This window comes from Chiloscyllium plagiosum, unplaced genomic scaffold (genome assembly GCF_037043375.1).
Source record: "Chiloscyllium plagiosum isolate Xiang-an unplaced genomic scaffold, Cpla_swu_hap1 HiC_scaffold_35, whole genome shotgun sequence".
Lineage (NCBI taxonomy): Eukaryota > Metazoa > Chordata > Chondrichthyes > Orectolobiformes > Hemiscylliidae > Chiloscyllium > Chiloscyllium plagiosum.
The window spans coordinates 51,266,874-51,290,909 of record NW_028270173.1 but is presented as its reverse complement, the minus strand read 5'-3'; the positions used below and the strand labels follow the sequence as shown (position 1 = coordinate 51,290,909).

The 24,036-nt window shown below is 46.9% G+C and overlaps 1 pseudogene across 1 annotated transcript; it reads right to left on the bottom strand.

The window, feature by feature from the left end:
• Nucleotides 1-1,677: 1,677 nt before the first annotated feature.
• On the bottom strand, nt 1,678-15,679 carry LOC148140855 (class I histocompatibility antigen, F10 alpha chain-like; annotated as a pseudogene). Its single transcript, XR_015752986.1, has 9 exons — nt 15,601-15,679; nt 14,290-14,517; nt 12,953-13,228; nt 12,558-12,836; nt 7,556-7,890; nt 5,333-5,439; nt 4,896-4,928; nt 4,364-4,399; nt 1,678-2,311 (listed from the first exon to the last, which is right to left on the bottom strand). The product of XR_015752986.1 is annotated as a class I histocompatibility antigen, F10 alpha chain-like (transcript).
• Nucleotides 15,680-24,036: the final 8,357 nt, after the last annotated feature.

Below are 24,036 nucleotides of genomic sequence, written 5' to 3'. Positions count from 1 at the left end.
TCACAGCCAGAAAGGTTCTGGGTCAGCCTGCGAAATAGGAACTAACCAATGACTCATTCCTCTCTCCAGAGAGGGTGACCAAAGGGGAATGTCATTGGAGAAATATTCCACACTTCCTGTGATTTCGGGACATATCCACAATTGATCTTCCCAAACGACCGGGAATTCACTGAAGGCCTTTAAAGTGCCATTGGCCCAATTAGCTCCTTCACGGCAGTGACAGGATGTTATGTTCATACTGGGAATCTGTAACTCTCATGCTGGACTAGTTATGTTCGCTTGTGGAAAGTAAGGACAAGCCGTTGGTCACCGAGGGAGGAGGAATTGAATTAACTTTTATTCCAACACCTGGTCCCCACAAAAGTACACTACACTCAGAGCCACTCGTGTGTCTGGGCTCATGTTCAGTCATTTGTATTTTCTGTAGCATCCACCATCAGTATGGTTGGAATGTCTGAGTGTTACATGTCGATAAAAATTATTTTGTGTGATTTGAACTGACTCCAGGTCAATCTGTAAATAAAATAATAGACTCCAACAGAAGAGAAACAATTTATAATTTACAAATAGAACTCTCTTTAAATAAAACATTTCCTCAAAATGAAACATTAAAAAGCCACACGTTCATCAGTGCCTGAGGGTCACTCTGACAGGGCAGGAGGGGGGAGGGCAGACAGACATCCCCCTGTCAGAGCTGCCACCCTCATGCCTACTGTATCTCCTCCTATGCCCGTATCCTGACCCCACCCCTCCACCGTCCTGTCCCAGAGACATGCCCAGCAGCTGAGAACTCCTCCCTGGGGAGCTGCTGGCCAGAAGCTGCATCCATGAGAGCTCCAGCTGCTCTCCCTTGGGCCTGCCCTGTTTCTGTACTCGGAGCTGCCAGGAGGCCTTCTATTGGGCTGCTTTGTATTCCTGCCCGAGCAGCTGTCTCCAACTGCTGGGTTTGTATTGGCCTCTGGTTAGGGGGCCTTGCAGCATCCTCCATGTGACCAGAAGGATTGAGATGGGTCTGCTTTGGACCAGGTAATGCATCAGGAATGCTTTTTCTCCAAAGGCCCAGCTGCTGTAGAAGCCCTTGAATGAACCTCCCCCATCTGCTGCTGCTCAAGTGCAGAGAGTCAAGGTGCTTGTCATGTTGAGCCACCAGTCCATTGCTCAGGTCAGTAATGAACACCTCTTCCAGCAGAGTGCCAACATGGGCCTGATGTGGTCCCTGTGCCACTGAAGACCATGGAGCAAGTCCTTGAACTGTTGGAGGTCCCTCAGGCCCTGACAGATCAGATTGGTTTATCACCCACCCTCCCAGTAACCCCACCCCATCAGCTTCATGGCTGCCCTAATGCCTCCCTCAGACCAAGAGGGGCTCGGAGATGGAGAGCTGGGGATCGGATTATCATCCCAGTCTCGGGACACTCCCCACATTAACACCTGAAGGTGCAACATGGGGACAGGAGTGAGAGTGTCACTTCACCTGCCCTCCCAGCCCAGAGTGCTCCCCCTCCTGTTCATCTGGATGTCACTCCCCTTCCCCCTCCAGCTCAGTTACTGTCTCACTTCCCTCTGTGCCCCAGGGCTCAGTGCCTTGTCCAGGTCCCCTTTCACCCCCCTCGGCTGCTGACACTGACTCCCCCCTCCTCTCCCTCCCCCCTCCAGGCAGTGTGTCCAAAGGCAGCACCTGTCAGAAGGAAACATTGACAATGAAGGTTCCTCTCCATCTGTCCCAGCCCAGACGCCCGTGTACCCAGTCCTGGGTGAAACATTCAGCTGGTGAGCCCGCCCTTTCCTGACAATCAACACCAATAACTGTTTATTGATGACAAACCACAATTCTCAGCATCTGTAGCTAAACATTGATGATAAATAGGATCAAATTGCTGCCATTATAATACATTATGGTGATAAAATAAAATAACAGTGGTTACAGAAAGGGCAAAGTTGATCAGTTCAGCTTAAATTAAGTTAGAATAAAAATAGAACAGTAACAGATAAATAGAGATTTTTGTCAACATATTTATACAGGTATTTACAGAGCCTTTCAAATTTGGCACATAATGTGCAAAAAAATGAATCAGTTTCCCCCCAATAAGTGCTGTGCCCCTGAGTTGCCTCGGGATGTTGCTTCATTTCAGGTCAATCAGTGACCCACTGAAGACAGTGATGATGAGCAAGTGTGAGGGAGGAACCATCTGTGAAGATCCCTCTGACGGTGACACTGCTCACATTTCTGAGACGGGATGGAAACGACTTGAGAAGGTCTCATTTGAAGGATCAGGATCCAAACCTGCAGATCCAGGATCCACCGTTCCATCTGTGGAAACATATTCCCAGGAAAACTCAATCTCAATCCTGAAAGAACTGGTTGTGAGCAATGAGCTGTAATTCTGTGTGCCTGCGATGATATGGAAGGATGGACAATGATGTCCATGTTCACACTGGAACAAGAGAATCCCATTATTCCACAATAAGGCTCCAGGAATGTCCTGCAGTGAAGGTCAGAAATGACAGACACGAGAATGGGACACCCAGACCAACCAACCCAACCACCCTGTGGCTCAACAATTCAACGCCCCCTCCCACTCCACCAAGGATATGCAGGTCTTTGGACTCCTCCATCGCCAGACCACAACAAAACGACGGTTGGAGGAAGAGCGCCTCATCTTCCACCTAGGAACCCTCCAACCACAAGGGATGAACTCGGATTTTACCAGTTTCCTCATTTCCCCTCCCCCCACCCTGTCTCAGTCAAATCCATCGAACTCAGCACCGTCTTCCTAACCTGCAATCTTCTTCCTGACCTCTCCGCCCCCACCCCAGTCTGACCTATCACCCTCACATTGACCTCCTTCCACCTATCGCATTTCCGATGCCCCTCCACCAAGTCCCTCCACCCTACCTTTTATCTTAGCCTGCTGGACAAACTTTCCTCATTCCTGAAGAAGGATTTATTCCCAAAACGTCGATTCTCCTGTTCCCTGGACGCTGCCTGACCTGCTGCACTTTTTCAGCAACACATTTTAGGCTCTGATCTCCAGCATCTGCAGACCTCACTTTCTCCTCAATGACAGACACGAGGCAATCACTTCAGGATGGGGAGGGGAGTGAAATTAGTCCGACAGGGTTTAACAGTGTCTGGGAGGGTGGGACAGGGTCAGGAGGGGAGGGGACATTAGTCTGACAGGTTTTAACAGTGTTTGGGAGAGTGCGACAGGATCTGGAGGGGAGGGGAATTAGTCTGACAGGGTTTAACAGTGTCTGGGAGGATGGGACAGGGTCAGGAGGGGAGGGGAATTAGTCTGGCAGGGTGTAACAGTGTCTGGGAGGGTGGGACAGGGTCAAGAGGGGAGGGGAATTAGTCTGACAGGGTGTAACAGTGTCTGGGAGGGTGGGACAGGGTCAGGAGGGGAGGGGAATTAGTCTGACAGGGTTTAACAGTGACTGGGAGGGTGGGACAGGGTCAGGAGGGGAGGGGAATTAGTCTGACAGGGTTTAACAGTGTCTGGGAGGGTGGGACAGGGTCAGGAGGGGAGGGAAATTAGTCTGACAGGGTTTAGCAGTGACTGGGAGGGTGGGACAGGGTCAGGAGGGGAGGGGAATTAGTCTGACAGGGTTTAACAGTGTCTGGGAGGGTGGGACACTGTTGGGGGGGGAGGGGAATTAGTCTGACAGGGTTTAACAGTGTCTGAGAGGGTGGGACAGGGTCAGAAAGGGAGGGGAATTAGTCTGACAGGATTTAAAGTGACTGGTAGGGTGGGACAGGGTCAGCAGGGGAGGGGAATTAGTTAGGGTTTAACAGTGTCTGGGAGGGTGGGACAGGGTCAGGAGGGGAGGGGAATTAGTCTGACAGGGTTTAACTGTGACTGGGAGGATGGGACAGGGTCAGGAGGGGAGGGGAATTAGTCTGACAGGGTTTATCAGTGACTGGGATGGTGTGACAGGGTCAGGAGGGGAGGGGAATTAGTCTGACAGGGTGTAACAGTGACTGGGAAGGTGGGCCAGGGTCAGGAGGGGAGGGGAATTAGTCTGACAGGGTTTAATAGTGACTGGGAGGGTGGGACAGGGTCAGGAGGGGAGGGGAATTAGTCTGACAGGGTGTAACAGTGACTGGGAGGGTGGGACAGGGTCAGGAGGGGAGGGGAATTAGTCTGACAGGGTTTAACAGTGTCTGGGAGGGTGGGACAGGGTCAGGAGGGGAGGGGAATTAGTCTGACAGGGTTTAACAGTGTCTGGGAGGGTGGGACAGGGTCAGGAGGGGAGGGGAATTAGTCTGACAGGGATTAACAAGGTCTGGGAGGGTGGGACAGGGTCAGGAGCAGAGTGAAAATGTTATACATCACTGGAGCTACATTAAAATGTCACTCACCAAATCATGAAGGAGCTGGAACAGAGATATCAGAAGCTGAGAAAATAAAAACAGACTGTGAGAAATGGAATAAAATATAAACTTGACCATTTTGAGTTATTGTCGCTCAGTCACAGGACCCAGGATTCAATTCCCCTCAGCATTAACAAACCAGACTCAGAGAGCACAGCACAAAGGGAGTGGAGGAAGAGGGATTGGAGGGAGAGAGTGGATGGTGGGGTTTAGGGAGTGCAGTGTGGGGGATGGGGAAGTGAAGGGTGAGGCAGTGGGACACTGGGGCCTGAGGGAACAGGAACTGAATGGTGACGGATGGGGATAACAGATGAAAGAGCAAAGAATTGGATGGAGACGAATGGGGGGTGGGGAAGGTGTGAAAATGAGGAAGAAGTGGGATAAGAGATGAGAGTTTGAGGGTCTTCAGAGTGAGGAAGGTGGCACATGTGTCAGCCTGAGTAACACTCAGTGGAATGTGACTCTGTACTTGCAAATCCCTCTCCATCATTCCCAACACTCTGTCCCCTCAGTCACTTACTGGGAGCTGTTGTGTAGGTCTCACTTGGGGAATCTGCAGAAACAAAATAAATGTCCATTAGAATGGGGAATAATCCATTCTCAAAGGATGATAACACAGTGTGTGGGAATTGAGGTTCTGTAAGAAATCCTAGTTCCCACATTCCTTTCCATCCTCACCTTTTATGGAGATGCTGGCGATCTCTACCATTCCACTGATATTCAGTCAGTGAGGAGGTGAGAGTGTGTGAAGGGTTTAATGATCAATATTAGCCCTGGACTGGGCCGATCACCTGAAGGAAAGTCAGACAGGGGACAGGACGTGTGTATACGTGTGTATGTGTGTGTGGGGGTTTATTCAGTTCCATTCCCCACAGTGCCCTGTACTCCCAGTACTGGAGATTCCCCCACACTCACTCTGTCCCCTCAGTTCTACATTCCCTTCCCTCTGATTCTTACCTCTCCAGGGCTTTTTCCAGATGATCATTCCGAATATTGCAGCCATTGCAGCGACTAATCCAATCACAATTCCAAGATGAGCATATCCTGCACTGTTTTCAGGACTTCTGAAATACATTTGAATAACATCAGGATTATCTCTGTTCCTGGATCCGTTCCCAATTCGTGTCAATTCAAGACAATTGAAAAGAACTTGTCCGTTGGGACTTGATGGGGTTGGGTCAACATTGGTTTGACCGTCACCCAGTTTCACTCTCAAGTGAAGTCCCTAAAGATCTTATTGAAGGGGGTGTAAAGAACGTGTTGTCCCAATCTAGAGGGATAATATCCATGTTTATGGAAGGCGCTAGGTTGAGAGATGGACTGAAGGTACAGTAACAGAGTAAATGAGTGAATTCCATCTGCTTCAGTTTTATCCAATGTGGGGAAGTGTGCAATCATCCACTTTGGATCTGAGGAAGACAAATCTGAACCCTTTCCTGCTGTTGTGAAATTATACAATGTAAATATAGTGCATTTAGCAAGGCCATGTAGAAACATCATAAACATCTCATGGCATGTTTCATTAAAAAACACAGAAAGTTAATAGAGTGTTGGCCATTACCTCAAAGGGGTTACAATACAAAGTGGCAAAGTGCACCTTCGGTCAGACTCTTTGCAGAGAATGACATTGTGTCCTGAACATCAAACCTCACATCAGACAGACTGTTCTTGGAGGGGGGATAGTGGAGATTCAGTAGAGTGAATGATAAGCACTGGTCACATTAACGTCATTAATTTGCTCCTGGGATGTGGGGGTCACAGAGACAGAGATGTCTGCAGCACAGAGAGAGACACCCTTCAGCACATCATGTTAACAACAACCAACAAACTGTTCTAATCCCATTTTCAAGCACTTGGCCATAGCCTTGTCAGCCTTGGAATCACAAGGGCACATCTAAATACTTCTTAAATGCTAATGAGGGTTTCTGCCCCAACATCTGAACAGACAGTGAGTTCCAGATTCCCACTACCCACTTTTTCTCACCGCTCCTCGGAACATTCTCAGTATTAATGTGGATGTTCTCAAGACTTATATAAAATCTATTCCCCCTGTTCATTGATCTCTCCACCCCACAGGGGGAAATGTTTCTTCTGTCTACCTTATCTGTGCTCCCCATGATTTTATACACCACAATCATGTCCCTTCCCACTTCGATCTCCTCTGCCGTATGTAAAACAATCCCAGTCTGTCTCATCTCTCTTCATAACGGAAACTCTCCAGACCAGGCATATCCTGGTAAATCTCCTCTGCACCCTCTCCAGTCCGACCACGTGAATGAACGAATGATTTCATTGTCATGTGTATTTTACAGTGAGAAAACAGTAAGATACAGTGAGAAGATTTTTCACTGTCACCACAATCTGACACCATTTTGATTAGTTTTAAGAACAAGGGGACAGCACAGTGGCTCAGTGGTTAGCACTGCTGCCTCCCAGTGCCAGGTATCCAGGTTCGATTCCAGCCTCGGGCGACTGTCTGTGTGGAGTTTGCACATACTCCCCTTGTCTGCATGGGTTTCCTCCCCCAATTCAAAGATGTGCAGGTCAGGTAAAGTGGCCATGCTAAATTGCCTATTGTGTTCAGGAATGTGTAGGTTAGGTGCATTAGTCAGGGGTAAATGTAGAGTAATGGGGAATGGGTTCAGGTGGGATATTCCTCGGAGGATCAGTGTAAACTTGTTGGGCCATAGCACCTGTTTCGACACTGTTGGGATTCTATTTTTAAAAAACCAAAAAAATGAGAGTTAAAGCTTCAAGAGAGTCCATGAGGCCTGATCATCGATGATGCTGCACCACGATCCCTCTCCCACTGCCTCGCCCACTCTCTACACTGGACCCAACCAACGCTGAAACTGCCACTCTTCAGGCACCATCCTGTATATCTGGGCCAATTCTCCTCTGTCACCGCCTTGCTGCCACCTGTACCGGATCCACCAACATCAGAGTCGCATCTCTCACCATTTGGCCAACCTCATCAATGTCACTATGAGGCCCTCCCACCACTGTATCTCCATCACTAGAGCTGGGTCCAACCAATGACGAAGTTACTGATCCTCAGGTGCCACCTTTTGCTGCTGAGCCTACCCTACCAACATCGCCTCCGCTGGGTAGCAGCTGCCAATTCTGATGCCAGCTCCCCATGCTCGGCCCTGGTAAAGTAAGTAAGCAAGGCTCACTTACCAACATCACAAGGTCCACACTAGGCCCAGTCGAGTCCACATTGGGATACTTTGCTGCTGCTGATGCTGTTCAAGCTCAGGGAAAGAGGTGAGTACAAACAGAAAGACCAAAAAAATGTGGAGCTATACTCCACCGCCATCTTGATGACACATCGTGCCTGTAAATCTTTTTTGATTACATTAGATTCCTGATAGCGTGGAAACAGGCCTTTCAGCCCAAGAGGTCCACACCGACCCTCCGAAGAGTATCCACCTAGACCCATTTTTTTCTCTTTTTCTTCCTGTCCGGGAGCAGAGGGAGACAGAGTGGAGGTGATGCTGGAGACCAGGAGGTTGCTGGGAAAGCAAGAGAACAGTATAAGTTCTTACCTTCGAAGCCTGAGGTCTTTTCCTGTCTGAGAGCAGCAGGAGACAGAGCAGAGGTAGTGGTGGAGACTAGGAGGTTGCCGGGAAAGTAAGGACTTAGTATAAATTTGGGCAGCGGCTAAACCCGAGATACGACACGTGTAGTATCTCCCTCCCGCCCCCCCCGACTCTAACCAGAAGAGAAGGACTCTGTAAGGTAAGGCTTTCTTTTACTTTCGTTTCTTTCATATATTTAAGTGCATTGTTTGGTTTTAGTTAGTTGATATAAAGCTAAGGCTTACAATGGCAGGTGACCTCAGACCCGTGGCATGTGCCTCTTGCTTGATGTGGGAGCTCAGGAACGTGGCTGACGTCCCTGACCCTTACATTTGGAAGAAGTGTGTCCAGCTGCAGCTCTTGTTTGACCGTGTGATGGCTCTGGAGCTGCGGATGGACTCACTGTGGGGCATCTGCGATGCTGAGGAGGTCGTGGATAGCACGTTTAGTGATATGGTCACACCGCAGGTTAGAACTGCTGAGGGAGACAGTGAATGGGTGACCAAAAGGCAGAAAAAGAGCAGGAAGGCAGTGCAGGTGTCCCCTGCGGTCATCTCCCTCCAAGACAGGTATACCACTTTGGACACTGCTGGGGGAGATGGCTCACCAGGGGAGGGCAGCAGTTGCCAGGATCATGGCACCGTGGTGGGCTCTGCTGTTCACAAAGGCGGGAAAAAGACTTGTAGGGCCATAGTCAGAGGGGATTCTATTGTTAGGCGAATAGATAAGCGGTTCTGTGGCTGAAAACGAGACTCCCATATAGGCACCAACGATACAAGTAAAAAATTGAGATGAGGTCCTGAAAGCAGAATTCAGGGAGCTCGGAGAGAAGTTAAAGTGTTGGACCTCACAGGTAGTGATCTCGGGATTACTACCAGTGCCACATGCTAGCCAGGGTAGAAATGAAAGAATAGGCAGGATGAACATGTGGCTTGAGGGATGGGGTAGGAGGGAGGGGTTCAGATTTGTGGGACATTGGGACCGGTTCTGGGGAAGGTGGGACTATTACAAATTGTTGGTCTACATCTGAACCAGACTGGAACCAATGTCCTTGGGGGAGGTTTTGCTACTGCTGTTGGGGAGGGTTTAAACTAATGTGACAGGGGGCTGGGAACCAGAAGAGAAGACTAGTAGACAGCGAGGTGGACACTGGAGACTATAAGGATCATGAAGTTAGCGTTACCAAGGGGAAGAGTAGGCAGACAGCAGATGAATGCAAAAGAACTGGGTGGCCTGAAGTGCAGATACTTTAATGCAATGTGAGTAAGGCAGATGGACTTAGGGCTTGGATTGGTGCCTGGGAGTATGGCATTATTGAGATCACAGAGACTTGGTTGAAGGAAGGGCATGATTGGCAACTAAATGTTCCAGGATATAGATGCTTCAGACAGGACAGGGAGGGAAGTAAAAGGCGGGTGGAGGAGTTGCATTGCTGGTCAGGGATGATATCACGGCTGTGCTAAAGGAGGACACTACGGAGGGCTTGGGTAGTGAGGCATTATGGGTGGGGCGGAGAAATAAGAAGGGCTCAGTTACATTGTTGGGGCTGTACTACAGGCCTCCCAACAGTGAGAGAGAAGTAGAAGAACAAATAGGTGAACAGATTATGGAAAGATATAAAGGCAACAAGGTGGTGATGATGGGAGATTTTAATTTCCCCAACATTGACTGGAATACACTTAGTGTCAGAGGTCTGGATGGAGCAGATTTTGTAAGGAGCATCCAGGAAAGTTTTCTGGAGCAGTATGTCAATAGTCCAACAAGGGAAGCGGCCATATTGGATCTGGTGTTGGGGAATGAACCAGGCCAGGTGGTAGAAGTTGCAGTGGGAGGTTTTCTTTGGGAATAGTGACCACAATTATGTAAGTTTTAGAATACTCATGGACAAAGATGAGAGTGGTCCTAAGGGAAGAGTACGAAACTGGGCCAAGGCCAATTACATCAAAATTAGGCAGGAGCTGGGAAATGTGGATTGGACACAGCTATTTGAAGGGAAGTCCACATTTGAGAAGTGGGAGGCTTTCAAAGACAGGTTAAAGATAGTGCAGGATAAGCATGTCCTTTTGAAAACAAGGGATAGGAAAGGCAAGATTCATGAACCGTGGATAATCGGAGAAATCATGCAACTAGCCAAGAGGAAAAGGGAAGTGTACATAAGGTCCAGGCAGCTTAGAACAGAACGGGTCTTGGAGGAATATCGGGAGAGTCGGAACAATCTTAAATGAGGAATCAAGCGGGCTAAAAGGGGTCATGAAATAAGGAGAATCCCAAAGCCTTTTATTCATATATAAGAAGCAAGAGGGTAACTAGAGAAAGGGTTGGTCCACTAAAGGATAAGGAAGGAAGGTTGTGTGTCGAACCTGAGAAAATGGGTGAGATTCTCAATGATTACTTTGCATCAGTGTTCACTGAGGAGAGGGACATGAGATTAGAGAGAGAAGTTTGTTTACTCTGGATCACGTTGACATAAAGAGGCAAGATATGCTGGGTAGGCTGAAGGATATTAAGGTGGACAAATCTCCAGGACTGGATGGGATCTAACTCAGGTTGCTGAGGGAGGAGAGAGAGGAAATAGCTGGGACCCTGATAGATATCTTTGTACCGTCCTTAAACACAGGTGAGCTGCCAGAGGACTGGAGGGTTGCTCATGTTGTCCCCCTGTACAAGGAGGATAGTAGGGATATTCCGGGTAACTACAGACCAGTGAGCCTGAAGTCAGTGGTGGGAAACTTGCTGGAGAAGGTACTGAAGGATAAAATCCATTTATATTTAGTAAAGAATGGGCTTATCAGTGATAGGCCAAATGGTTTTGTGTGGGGGAGATCGTGCCTTACCAACTTAATAGAGTTCTTTGAGGAAGTGACCAAGTTGATAGATGAAGGAAGGGCTGTAGATGTCGTACACATGAACTTTAGTAAGGCATTTGATAGGGTTCCCACGTAGTAAACTAATGGAGAAAGTGAAGTCACATGGTGTGCAGGGTGTTCTAGCTAGGTGGATAAAGAACTGGTTGAGCAACAGGAGACTTTTAAAAGAGTAGTAGTTGAAGGGAGTTTCTCCAAATGGAGAAAGGTGACCAGTGGTGTTCCACAGGGGTCAGTGTTGGGGTCACTGTTGTTTGTGATTATACATAAATGATCTGGAAGAGGGCAGAGTTGGTCTGATCAGTAAGTTTGCAGAAGATATGAAGTTTGGTGAGGTAGCAGAAAGCATAGAGACTGTCAAAGAATACAGGAGAATATGGATAGACTGGAGAGTTGGGCGGAGAAGTGGCAGATAGAGTTCAATCCAGGCAAATGTGAGGTGATGCATTTTGGGAAGTCTAATTCTAGAGCGAACTATACCGTAAATGGAAGAGCCTTGGGAATGGAAGTTGTTGGGCAGAGAGATCTGGATGTATCGGTCCATTGTACCCTGAAGGTGGCTGGACAGGTGGATAGAGTGGTCAAGAAGGCATATAATATGCTTGCCTTCATTGGACGGGGTATTGAGTATAAGAGCTGGCAGGTCATGTAAAATTTGTACAAGACATTGGTTCGGCCGCATTTAGAATACTGTGCACAGTTCTGGTCGCCACATTATCAAAAGGATATGGACGCTTTGGAAAGGGTGCAGAGACAATTTCCAAGGATGTTGCCAGGTATGGAAGGTGCTAGCTATGAAGAAAGGTTGAGTAGGTTAGGTTTATTTTCATTAGAAAAAAAGGAGATTGAGGGGGGACCTGATTGAGGTCTACAAAATCATGAAGGGTATACACAGGGTGGATAGGAATAAGCTTTTTCCCAGGCTGAAGGATTCAATAATGAGAGGTCACATATTCAAGGTGAGAGGTGAAAATTTTAAGGGGGATACACGCGGCAATGTATTCCCAGGATCCATCATGTATTCCCTTGCCTTGGTTGTCCTGCCCCAGGGCATCACCTTCGCCTTATCCAGAGTGAATTCCATTTGGCACTGATCAGCCCACCTGACCAGAACATCTATATCTTCCTGTAATCGAAGGCTATCCTCCTCACTATGTCCCACCACACTCATTTCATATCATCTGAGAACTTACTGATCAACCCTCTAACATTCAACTTTACGTAATTTCTATAAATCAGAAACAGCAGTCTTACTGGCTGGTCTAGCATTTATAAATCAATCCTAATTGGTCAGAGGGCAGTTGAGAGTTACCCACACTGCTGTATGTCTGGAGTTACATGGAGGTGAGAACGGCTGATTTCCACCCAAAAGGGAATTCATGAACCAAACAGGTTTACACAACAATGGTTTCATTGTCATTATTAGACTCTTAATTCCAGATTTTCATTCAAATCAACTTCCACCATCTAACAAATGGAATACAAACTCAGGTCACCAGGATGTTACTCAGGTCTCTGGATTAATAGTCTCGTGATAATACCACCACGTCATCACCTCCCCTCCTCACCAAAAGAGGGAATTCCACCCACTATCATTTTACCCAATCCGAGGAAGTGTGAGTCCAAGAAAATCTAAGGTCAATCTCAGAAAGAGCTATCAAAGGATTTTCATAAATTTTAAAAGTTTATGCATTGTAAAAAAAATTGCATGGATACACACAGACTCCAGTTCCTTACCCCACTGATAGAGCTGGGCCTCTGCCAGGCTGCTGTGGTCAATGTGACAGGAGTATTGATCCTTATCCCCAGCATTGATCTCAATCTCTTTCTGGATCTGATGGGTCCCATCATGGTTCGGTCGAACCCCCGAGGATTGGGTCTCAGACATGACCTCTCCATTCCTTAGCCAGGTCACCTCGATGTCTGCAGGATCAAACCCAGTGACTAGGCAGGAGAGAGTGAGCGGCTTGTCCTGACCATTGGGCTCCCTCCTGGAGATGAACACTTCAGGCTGAACTGTGATGGGAAAGGGTGAAAACACAAACAACAGACAGACACTGAATGGAATGGGAGAGCAGTTTCATAGATCAGTGAGGTTAGATCAGAACATGGAACAAAACTGAAATACACACCTTTCCTTCCAAAATACTGCTTTCCAGCTTGCAAATATCTCTTTAAATCCCGAACAAACCCTTGCCCTAGATGTGTTTCCCAATATTTGTTCCAGAATTAATCAGAATCCCATTTCTCTTTAGTCTTCACTGCATTGTGATTGGTTGTGATCCATCTCATTCTATCTTGATCGAAGCTGAGGTAATCCTTTCCATAAAATCCAACTTGCATCGATCTCTTAATATCGCCGTCATCAGTGATTTCAACAATTGTTATCCATTGAAACGTGTGACTTCCTATCGGTGATCAAACAGGAAATAGTATTAAATTTTTTGCAAATAAATGACAACTTGCCTGATCTGAGGGGAGGGTAATCTAGTATCAAATAGAATTGGAAATTATACTCCAGTAATGAATGGTATCAGGAGGTTAGTGCTGGAGTCGGACTGAGTGGGGTGATCCAGGGGTCAGCACTGGGAGACGGACTGAGTGGGGTGATCTAGGGGTCAGTGCTGGGGTATGGATTTGATCATCTCCACTGCTTTATCTCTCAGATATTTCCTACAGAGCTTCTCACTGTCCTCTCACACTGCCTGTTGGATTCACATTGCCCATTCTGTAATATTGGGAAAGAGCAATGTCTCCCTCCCCCCAACCTTATGTATGAACAGACATTGAGACCCAACAAGCTGCCCATTCCTGGAGGATCACACCCATCTCACCAGATTCCCATTCACTCAATCGTAAACCAACTCCTGATCTTCATCAGTATGACACATTTCATAAATGCATACCTCTGGCTCACACTGTGTCACATGTGGAATGTAGAAATGTTACAAGGAACAATATAACTCAGGCTCAGTACCTGCCTGTTACTCATTGGAAAGAACAAATAAAATTAAGTTTGTTTTTAAAAAGCAAGTTTCGTGATCTCTAGGAATGCTGAAGTGTGATGTAATTCATTACCTTTAGTAATTGTTTTAAAAGGAGGCAATGTGGGAGATAATTTGGACACAGGAAGGCTCCTACAAACTTGCAAATGATGAAAATTGAAGTTTGATACTGACCAGGGTGTTAGGGATAACTTCCCTGCTCTTCTTCAAAGGTTCATCAATATAAAGTCAACGGAGATTCTGTTCAGCATCTCATCTGACAGACAGCAACTTCAACAGCACAGCATTCTGTACAGCCTGAACTGGCATGTTCAGTGTAATTGCTGTGTTTATGCCCTGGGGTGGGGGCTTTGTACCAAACAACCTTCTGATACAGAACCCAGAGGGACACCACCTACACCACAGTCAACATTACCATTCAGAAATTCCATATCACCGATCTTACCAGGATGTCTGGTTTGTACTTTTCATCATTGTATTCAGATTCTCCTTTGCCATGTCTGATCGTGTATTCCCGAGACCTGTGAGATATTGCCTGTATTCTGCATCAAAATAGTCCACCATGAACTGCTGATGAACATTAGTGTCATGATAATTGAGTTGAACTCCATTGACTATCGCAATGTTAGTCACTTCTGGAAAATCCTTAATGCCAGAGACTGCCGTGTCGATCACAGTCAGTGAGTCGGTGTCTGCAAATATCAGTTAAAGAAGGGGTTAATAACCATCTACACAGTACTGAAGACTTATGCCCCAGAAAATTCCTACGCACCTAACCAAGATGTTCCAGTACAGCTCCAACACGAGCCTCAATGTGACAATGTGGACAAATCCAACCCAGTGAATTAACCACCCCCATCAGCCTACTCTTGATCATCAGCAAACTGATAGAAAGTCTCACTAACAATGTCATCAAGCAGCAATAACCTGCTCAGTGACATCCAGTTTAGTTTCTCCAGGGGCCACTGAGTTCCTGACCTCATTATAGACTTGGTTCAAACATGCACAAAAAAGCTGAATTCCAGAGGGCAGGCAAGAGTGGCAGCCCTGGGTATCTAGGCCACGTTTGACCAAGTGTAGCATCAAGGAGTCCTGGCAAAGTGGGAATCAGGGGGAAAACTTTCTGCCGGTTGGAGTCATACCTGGCACAGGAGAAAATGGTTGTAGTTGTTGGAGGTCAGGCATCTCAGCTCCAGGACATCACTGCAAGAGCTCCTCAGGGACCTTCTGTCCAGTATAAAGTCAGAAATAGAGATGTTCACTGATGATTGCACAATGTTCAGCATTGTTTGTGATTCCTCAGGCACTGAAACTGTCCATTACCAAATGCAGCAACACCTGGGCAATATTCAGGAACAGCTTATGCTCGAACCATTAACTCTTCTGCTCCTCGGATGCTGCGTGACCTGCTATGCTTTTCCAGTGCCACACTTGTGACAATATTCAGGCTTCGGCTGGTAAGTGGCGAGTTATACTGGCAGCACACACAGGCCTCATGTACTGACCAACTGAAACCGGTGAGAATGTAACTATCTCCCTTTGACATTCAATGGTGTTGTAATCACTGAGTGTCCAGAAACTGAAGTGGATGAACCACATGTATACTGTATGCAAAAGCAGGTCAGATGTTGGGAATTCTGCAGTGAGTAACTGCTGACTCACGGCCTGCTTAATTGTTAGCCCATCCACAACACTCACTCCTTACATGAGGGTATCACAGCTGAGCCTGGGCTGGGTTAAACATGGAGTATCCTTCTCCTCCCCGCAGTGTTTACAAGACTTTAGACCAGGAATGATGAAGCTGTCTGGCTTCTCCCAATCGATGTGAAAATTAAAATTCTCCATTGGAACCATTTCCCTTTTGCTCGGAGCTTCTCTGATCTCGGGGTTTCTACACCCTGCTGTCAGGAGACCTGGACACAAATCCCATCAGAGTCTCCCAGACTGTGCTGCCTTCAATGTGTAAAAGATCAGGCTGGCTGTGTAACAGGCGGCTGGTCAAACATCCCCCATTTCAAACTCTCACCAAGAGACTCACATTCACCCCAGACACAGAGAGAGAGAGAGAGAGAGAATGGAAAGCTGAATTCTGTACTTACCGGGAGACCCGGGAAAAACACAGGGAGATGGAGAGAAGGATCAGCAACATTCTGGGAATCCACTGTCGTTATTCCCATCAAAAACGGATTGGGGTAAAAGCTGCTGTTAATGGACTGGAAATGACAAAGAGAAACGTCTGCAGTGAGTCCATTCTCCAAGTTCGATGGAAATGTGATCACTTCCTCCAACTCAAACAGAGGGGAATGATTGGTTCGTATCAGAAAAAAAACACCCAATTAAATGTGAAACCGTGAGCCTGTCCCCAGTTCCCGGGAGCCTGAAAGCAGACACACAGGGGTTTGACACCAAGAGCTGCAGGTTTGAGACGCTGCCCACATCAGGAACAGGGATCGCTCCAGGAGGTGAAAGCACAGACCGTGTGCTGCAGCTGAATTGGGAGGGAAATCCTCATTCTCCACCCGACAGCCCCGCTCCCACTCTTCATTAGAAAGGACAGTGATCCCTATCCAATTATAAAAGCTGGTCATGTGAGACCCTGAACTCTCATCTCTCTCCGGGTGCATGCATCCCTCTTTGCATCCGTTTAAACTTGTACATTTCCCCGTGTATCCAGCGTTATGTGTTAAGATCTGTGTGTCTGGATATGGAAGACACTGTTTATCCCTGCACACAGTGACCTGGCTGGTGCAAGGCAAGTACCAGGTGTCCCTGAGCTCCAGAGTGGGGTCCTGAAGGGCCCATGGTCTGAGAGTTACTTCTGGAGCAGGCCTAGAGTCAGTGCAGCCTCAATCAATGGGTGGGAATCAGATAGCTTCCCAGTCAGATCTGGAATCAGGCAGGGCTGCCCTCTCTCTCCTGCCTTGTTTGTGTGCTGCGTAGAGCCATTTGCCGAGTCCATCAGGAAGGATGCGAGCCTGAGAGGGGTGACTATTCCTGGCAGCGGGGGCCTGCAAGTTAAGGCCTCCCTGTACATGGATGACGTCGCCGTTATCTGCTCGGGTCTGCTGTCCGTGCGCAGACTCATGTGCATATGTGACCAGTTCGAATGGGCCTCGGAGGCCAAGGTAAACCGAGGCAAGAGCGAGGCCATACTCTTCGGGAACTGGGCCGACCAATCCGCGATCCCCTTCACCATCAGGACCAACCACCTGAAGGTGCTGGGTATTTGGTTCGGAGGGGCTGGGGCGTGCGCCAAGTCTTGAGAGGAGCGTATCAGCAAAGTGAGACAGAAACTGGGCAGATGGAAGCTACGGTCGCTCTCCATCGCGGGAAAAAACCTGGTCATCAGGTGTGAGGCACTGTCATTGCTATTATACGTGGCACAGGTCTGGCCTATTCCCAGAACCTGTGCCGCTGCAGTCACCCGGGCCATCTTCCAGTTTATATGGAGGTCAAAGATGGACCGGGTCCGAAGGGACTCACTGTATAAAGATCTGGGCAACGGGGGAAAAAATACACCCAATGCCACCCTCCCCCCTGATGGCCACCTTTGTGTGTGGCTGCATCAAGCTGTGCGTGGATCCCCGGTACGCAAACACCAAGTGTCACTACGTACTGAGGTTCTACCTGTCCCCGGTGTTGTGAAGAATGGGCCTGGCCTCGCTGCCGCGGAACGCTCCGAGTAGTTGGACCGTTCCGTATCACCTGTCCTTCGTGGAGAAATTTATGAAGAAAAACACCTTTGACCACAAGTCCATCAGGAAGTGGTCAGCACGTAGTGTCCTTGAGACCCTTCGGGAAAATGTTTACGTATGTATGGCATAACCAATTGTACAGATTATCAAAATATTTTATGAATAAAGTATATTTTTGAAATAAAAAATTTTAAAAAGGCCTAGAATCAGAGAGAGTTGTAGAAACATACAGCATGGAAACAGACCCTTCAGCCCAACTCATCCATGCCCACCACCAGGTTTCCTAAACTAGATTAATCCCATTTGTCTGTGTTTGTCCTGTATTCCCCTTGAGCTTTCTTGTCCATGTACCTGTCCAAATGTCTTTTGAATATTGTAATTGTACTCACCTCTACCACATCCTCTGGCAGCTGGTTCCATATACCCACCACCCCTTGTGTGAAAAACTGGCCCCTCAGGTCCCTTTAAATCTTTCCCCTCTTATACCTCTATCCTCTAGTTTTGGACTCCCCTCCTCTGGGGAAAGGCCACCTCTCATGTTTCTATGTTCCAATGAGTGCAGGCTAATCTACTCAAGCTCTCCCCATCAGACTGAACCTCCATATCTGGGACCAGCTGAGTGAACCTTCTTCAGACTGTCCTCACTACCAGGATATCCTTCCTTAGATAAAGGGCCAAAGCCTGTTCACCGTCTTCCCACTAGGTCTGACCAGTGCCCAATCTATAGTTTTTACAAAACCTCCTTACTTTTACACTCCATCCTTTTGAAGTCAAGGCCAACATTCCATTTGCCTTCCGGCTGAACCTGAACACTAGCTTTTTGTGATTCTGGGGTGAAGACCCTGAAATCCCTCTTTCCTGTGGCTTTCTCCATTTGAATGATATTCAGTCCCTGAGTTTGTCCTGACAAAGTGCAAAACCTACATTTTCCCACATTACATTCCATCTGCCAAGTGTTGGCCATGTCAGTCAATCTCTTATATCCCTCTGCAGACACTTCATGTCATCTTCATCACATGCCATCCCACATCTTTTTGTATCATCCTCAAACCAGACTGTATTACATTCACTTTTCTCTTCCATGTCATTAGTATCTTTTGTAAATAGTTATGGCCCCAACACTGATCCCTGTGGCAGTAGTTACAGGCTGCTATTGTGAAAACGCTGCCTTTATTGGAACTCTCTCTCTTTAATTCATTCGCTCATCCTCTATCAATGCTAATATACTACCTCCACCATCATGGGCTCTTATCTTATTAAGTAGCCTCATATATGGGCCATTATCAAAAATCCAGACATTTCACCCACTGCTTCCGCTGTATCTATCTTGCTTGTTCCTTCCTCAAAGATTTCTATTTATTTTTCAGGCAGGATTTCCCCTTCACAATGCCATGCTGATTCTGCTTGGTCATGCTGTTTATTTCGAGATTCATTTTCCCAATAACAGGCATCAAACTGACCAGCCAAAAGATATCATTTTATGTTTCCTTTCTTTTTTAAGTAAAAGTGGCAGTTTTCTAATCCTCTGGGATTTTTCCAGAATTGAGTAATTTCCAGAAGATTCTGTGCATCCACTATCTCTGTGGCTACTTCTTGAATACGCTGGGATGCATCCCATCAGGTCCAAGCTACATCTACAAGCTGGACTACATTCTAGACCTCACTGGGGACAGAAATATCAGGCTGGAGACATTTGAAAGTCTTGAAGCTATTCTTTGAGCACTCCATGACTGATTATACAGAACGGAGCTGTGCTGGACATCAGATCCCTGAAGGAGACAAAGAATATGGATCAGTACGGTGATGCCATTGAGGTAGCTGGCTGGAATCTCAAAGTCTGGATAACTGAAAACTAATCTTGTTGGAGATAAGAATGTCTTTTGAGAGGTCCCACCATGACAGCGCAGCTTCTGAGAGAGGAAAACCTTGCTCGAGAAATCTGTTACCATGTGCAGAAGCTCTGAGGTTGTCAATCAAAGCTGGAGAGGATTAACGGACAAAGACAAGGTTTTGCATTATGCTGAGACTCTGTCCCGGTAAACAAGAACAGCATAATGGGAAAAACAAGAAGAAGTATTTGCTGAAGGGCCAGCAGAAACATCAAGCCCAGTGGACAGGATGTCAATGTTGCAGAGGACAACACAGCAAAGAAAAGGAAGGACATCAAGTGTTGGGAAATTTGTGGTCTACACGCAAGAATCTGATTCAATTTAAACACAAGTCTTCAGCTCAAAAGAGGAAAAGCAGGCCCAAACTGATTATTGCTGGAGACATGTCAGATGGTGATTCTAAACGGGTCATTCTAAACCATATAACCTGTCAGCATCACTGGGTCTCAAGGTAACAAATGGTTTGTTCTTGTTAGAATGATGACTGCAGAAGGAGAGCATCAGGTGAATGTGAACTGTCAGACAGGCGCCAGTAATTCATGCAACATCATAATCTTCACAGACACGTGTGAAGTGGCTCTATTTATGACCTGAAAATGAATCCATCAAAGGTAAATTTGAGACCATCTAATGAAACATCACTCTTCCCAAGAGGACAAATGAAGCTGAGAAACCAATGTGATTGTCACAATAATGACCAGCAGATCCAGATCGTAGACATTGAGTAACAATCCATTCATCCCAGCTGAAGCAAGTCTAAAGCTTAGATTGGCAACACATATCATCTCAAAGAGGATGAGAGTGTGAGACCAGTGCAGCATTTGCTGAGGAGAGATCCAGTTGCCCTCCTGTCCAACCTGAAAGGAAAGATAGTCGAGCTGGGAAAAAGGGGAGTTATCAAGAAAGGGACAACTCCTACAGAAAGCATTTGCAGCATCGCAGCCATGGGGAAAAAACACCTGGAAATCTGAGAGGCTGCATAGATCCAAAGGGTTTCAATGATTGTTCCAGAACAGCATCAAAGCAGACAGCATGAGAACATCAGGGATCTTCTGACAGTGGATATTATTGTGGATTAGCTGCTCATATATAGATGTGGAAAGACAGTGAAAGAAGCCATTGCACAGACTCTGATTAAAATGTAATGTGACTGCGGAGGGGTCCTGACAGATGAAGTGGAAGCTGAAAAAGAAAAAGGTGAAGAAAACTGAAGTCGAATGCACAGGAAATGTTCGTTAGGGAGAGGATTTCACCCTGATTCTGACAAGGTGAGAGCTGTAACAAAGACATGGGGATGAACAGATGTGAGAAGTGTGCAGTGTTGTGTTGGTCACATAAACCACACAGGAAAGTTCTTGTCTAATTTGTCATGAGACTGTGAACCAATGTACAAGCTCACTCCTGAGGAGGGCCAGTGGTACTGGGGCAGGAACAAGAAGCAGCTTTCGCTCAAACAACCAAGATCACCAACTTGTGCCCACACCAGGTGGGAAGGTTTCAGGGGAAAGTGGGACAGACTGCAAGGAACAGTTTTGTTGATGAATTGTTTTTGTGAACTGTATCTAGTAATTAAGTTTTAACTGCAAATGATAGTTGACACATTTAACGTATTTTAGATAAAAAGAGATATCATTTGTGAAATGCAAATTTTATATTGTACACATTGACTTGCCATCATCACACGACCACTTATGTTTTTCTTAGAGTTTCACCAATAAAACTCAAAAACCACTGCATGACACAAACATCACTCACTGAGGTGGGAGTATTTGTTGTCAATGTTTTTTTCTGACAGATGTTAGCATTGGATACATGGTCTCTTGGTGTATGAGTGTGTGTCTGTGTTGCTGAGTATGTGTCTCTATGTATGTGTGTGTCTAGTGGGGGAGTGGTGGGTGTGACAGCAGCTGAGGAGTGGACAGGGGACCTGGAGGTAGCACTGAGACCCGGGTCACAGAGGGGAGCGAGACAGAGCCTCAGCTGCTGTCACTGACTCCCCCCTCCCCCCCTCCCCCCCTCCCCCTCCAGTCGGTGTGTCCAAAGGCAGCACCTGTCAGAAGGAAACATTGACAATGAAGGTTCCCCTCCATCTGTCCCAGCCCAGAAGCTTGTGTGCTCAGCCCTGGGTGAAACATTCAGCTGGTGAGCCTGCCCTTTCCTCCCTCCAATAGCTGCTGGGTCACCAGTCAGTGAAGTATTCCTGACTCCCAGCAGCTGCCTGGCCCCCTCTTCACACTCATTCAGATCCTTCCAAAAGGACACTCGTGACCCCCGGGGAATGAACACTCCCAGACATTATCAACCATCCAACTCTGAAACACACATATTAAATAAACATCACTTTGTACATCCTGAACAAAAACAGAGATTGCTGGAAAAGCTCAGCAGGTCTGGCTGCATCTGTGAAGAGAAATCAAAGAAATGAGGTATGTCAGGAATAAAAGAATGACTAGGGTAGGAATAGGTCCAGTCAAGGATAGTAGTGGGAAGTTGCGTGTGGAGGCTGAAGAGATTGGGGAGACACTGAATGAATACTTTTCGTCAGTATTCAATCAGGAACAGGACATTGTTGTCAATGTGAGTACTGAGTCACAATTAAGTAGAATGGATGGCTTTGAGGTATGTAGAGAAGAGGTGTTGGAAATTCTGGAAAGGGTGAAAATAGATAAGTCCCCTGGGCCTGATGGCATTTATCATAGGATTCTCTGGGAAGCAAGGGAGGAGATTGCAGAGCCATTGGCCTTGATTTTTATGTCCTCATTGTCTACAGGAGCAGTGCCAGAAGATTGGAGGCTAGCAAATGTGGTTCCCTTGTTCAAGAAGGGGAGTAGGGACAACCCTAGTAACAATAGGCCGGTGAGTCTCACTTCTGTTGTGGGCAAAATCTTAGAGAGAATTGTAAGGGATAGGATTTATGAACATCTGGATAGGAATAATGTGATCAAGGATAGTCAGCATGGTTTTGTGAAGGGCAGGACGTGCCTCACAAACCTTATTGAATTCTTTGAGAAGATGACGAAGGAGGTGGACGAGGGGAAAGCGGTAGATGTGGTGTATATGGATTTTAGTAAGGTGTTTGATAAGGTTCCCCATGGTAAACTACTGCAAACAATACGGAGGTATGGCATTGAGGGTGAGTTGGAGGTTTGGATTAGGAGCTGGCCTGTCTGGAAGAAGACAGAGGGTAGTAGTTGATGGCAAAAGTTCATCTTGGAGTGCTGTTACTAGCGGTGTTCCGCAAGGATCTGTTTTGGGACCATTGCTGTTTGTCATGTTTATAAATGACCTGGAGGAGGGGTTAGAAGGTTGGGTGAGCAAGTTTGCGGATGATATGAAAGTCGGAGGAGTTGTAGACAGTGAGGAAGGATGTGGCAGGTTACAGCGGGATATAGATAAGCTGCAGAACTGGGCAGAAAGGTGGCAAATGGAGTTCAATGTAGCTAAGTGTGAGGTGATTCACTTTGGTAAGAATAATAAAAAGATGGGGTACTGGGCTAATGGATGGATACTTGGTAGTGTGGATGAGCAGAGGGATCTTGGTGTCCATGGACACAGATCTTTGAAAGTTGCCACCCAGGTAAATAGTGCGGTGAGGAAGGCATATGGCGTACTGGCTTTTATTGGTAGAGGAATTGAGTTCCGGAGTACTGAGGTCATGTTGCAGTTGTATAAGACTCTGGTGCGGCCGCATCTGGAGTATTGTGTGCAGTTTTGGTCGCCATACTATAGGAAGGAGGTGGAGGCACTGGGACGGATGCAGAGGAGGTTTACCAGGATGTTGCCTGGTATGGTAGAAAGATCGTATGAGGAAAGGCTGAGGCACTTGGGGTTGTTTTCATTGGAGAAAAGAAGGTTTAGGGGTGACTTGATAGAGGTGTACAAGATGATTAGGGGTTTAGATAGGGTCGACAGTGAGAATCTTTTTCCACGTATGGAGTCAGCTATTGCAAGGGGGCATAGCTTTAAATTAAGGGGGGGTTGGTATAGGACAGATGTTAGGGGTAGGTTCTTTACTCAGCGAGTTGTGAGTTCATGGAATGCCCTGCCAGTAGCAGTGGTGGACTCTCCCTCATTATGGGCATTTAAGCGGGCATTGGATAGGCATATGGAGGATAGTGGGCTAATGTAGGTAAGGTGGGCTTGGATCGGCGCAACATCGAGGGCCGAAGGGCCTGTACTGCGCTGTATTCTTCTATGTTCTATGTAAATCAGAACAGTTCTGAGGAAGGGTCACCAGACCCAAAATGGTAACTCTGATTTCTCTGCACAGATGCTGCCAGACCTGCTGAGCTTTTCCAGCCATTTCCATTGTTGTTTCTGATTTACATCATGGAGGAAGGGCTCATGCCCGAAACGTCGATTCTCCTGCTCCTTGGATGCTGCCTGACCTGCTGCGCTTTTCCAGCAACACATTTTCAGCTCTGATTTACAGCATGTACAGTTCTGTCGGTGTTCACTGTGTACATCCTGCTTGGTTTGGGGAAGGCTTCCTGGGGAGTTGCATGGTCATAACCCCTTCCCAGTTCACACTGAACTGAAGCTCAAACACTGCTGATTCCAACATCCACAATCTGCAGAGTGAATGAATTAACCCTTTCCTGTGAAATCATTAATGAATTCAGACAAA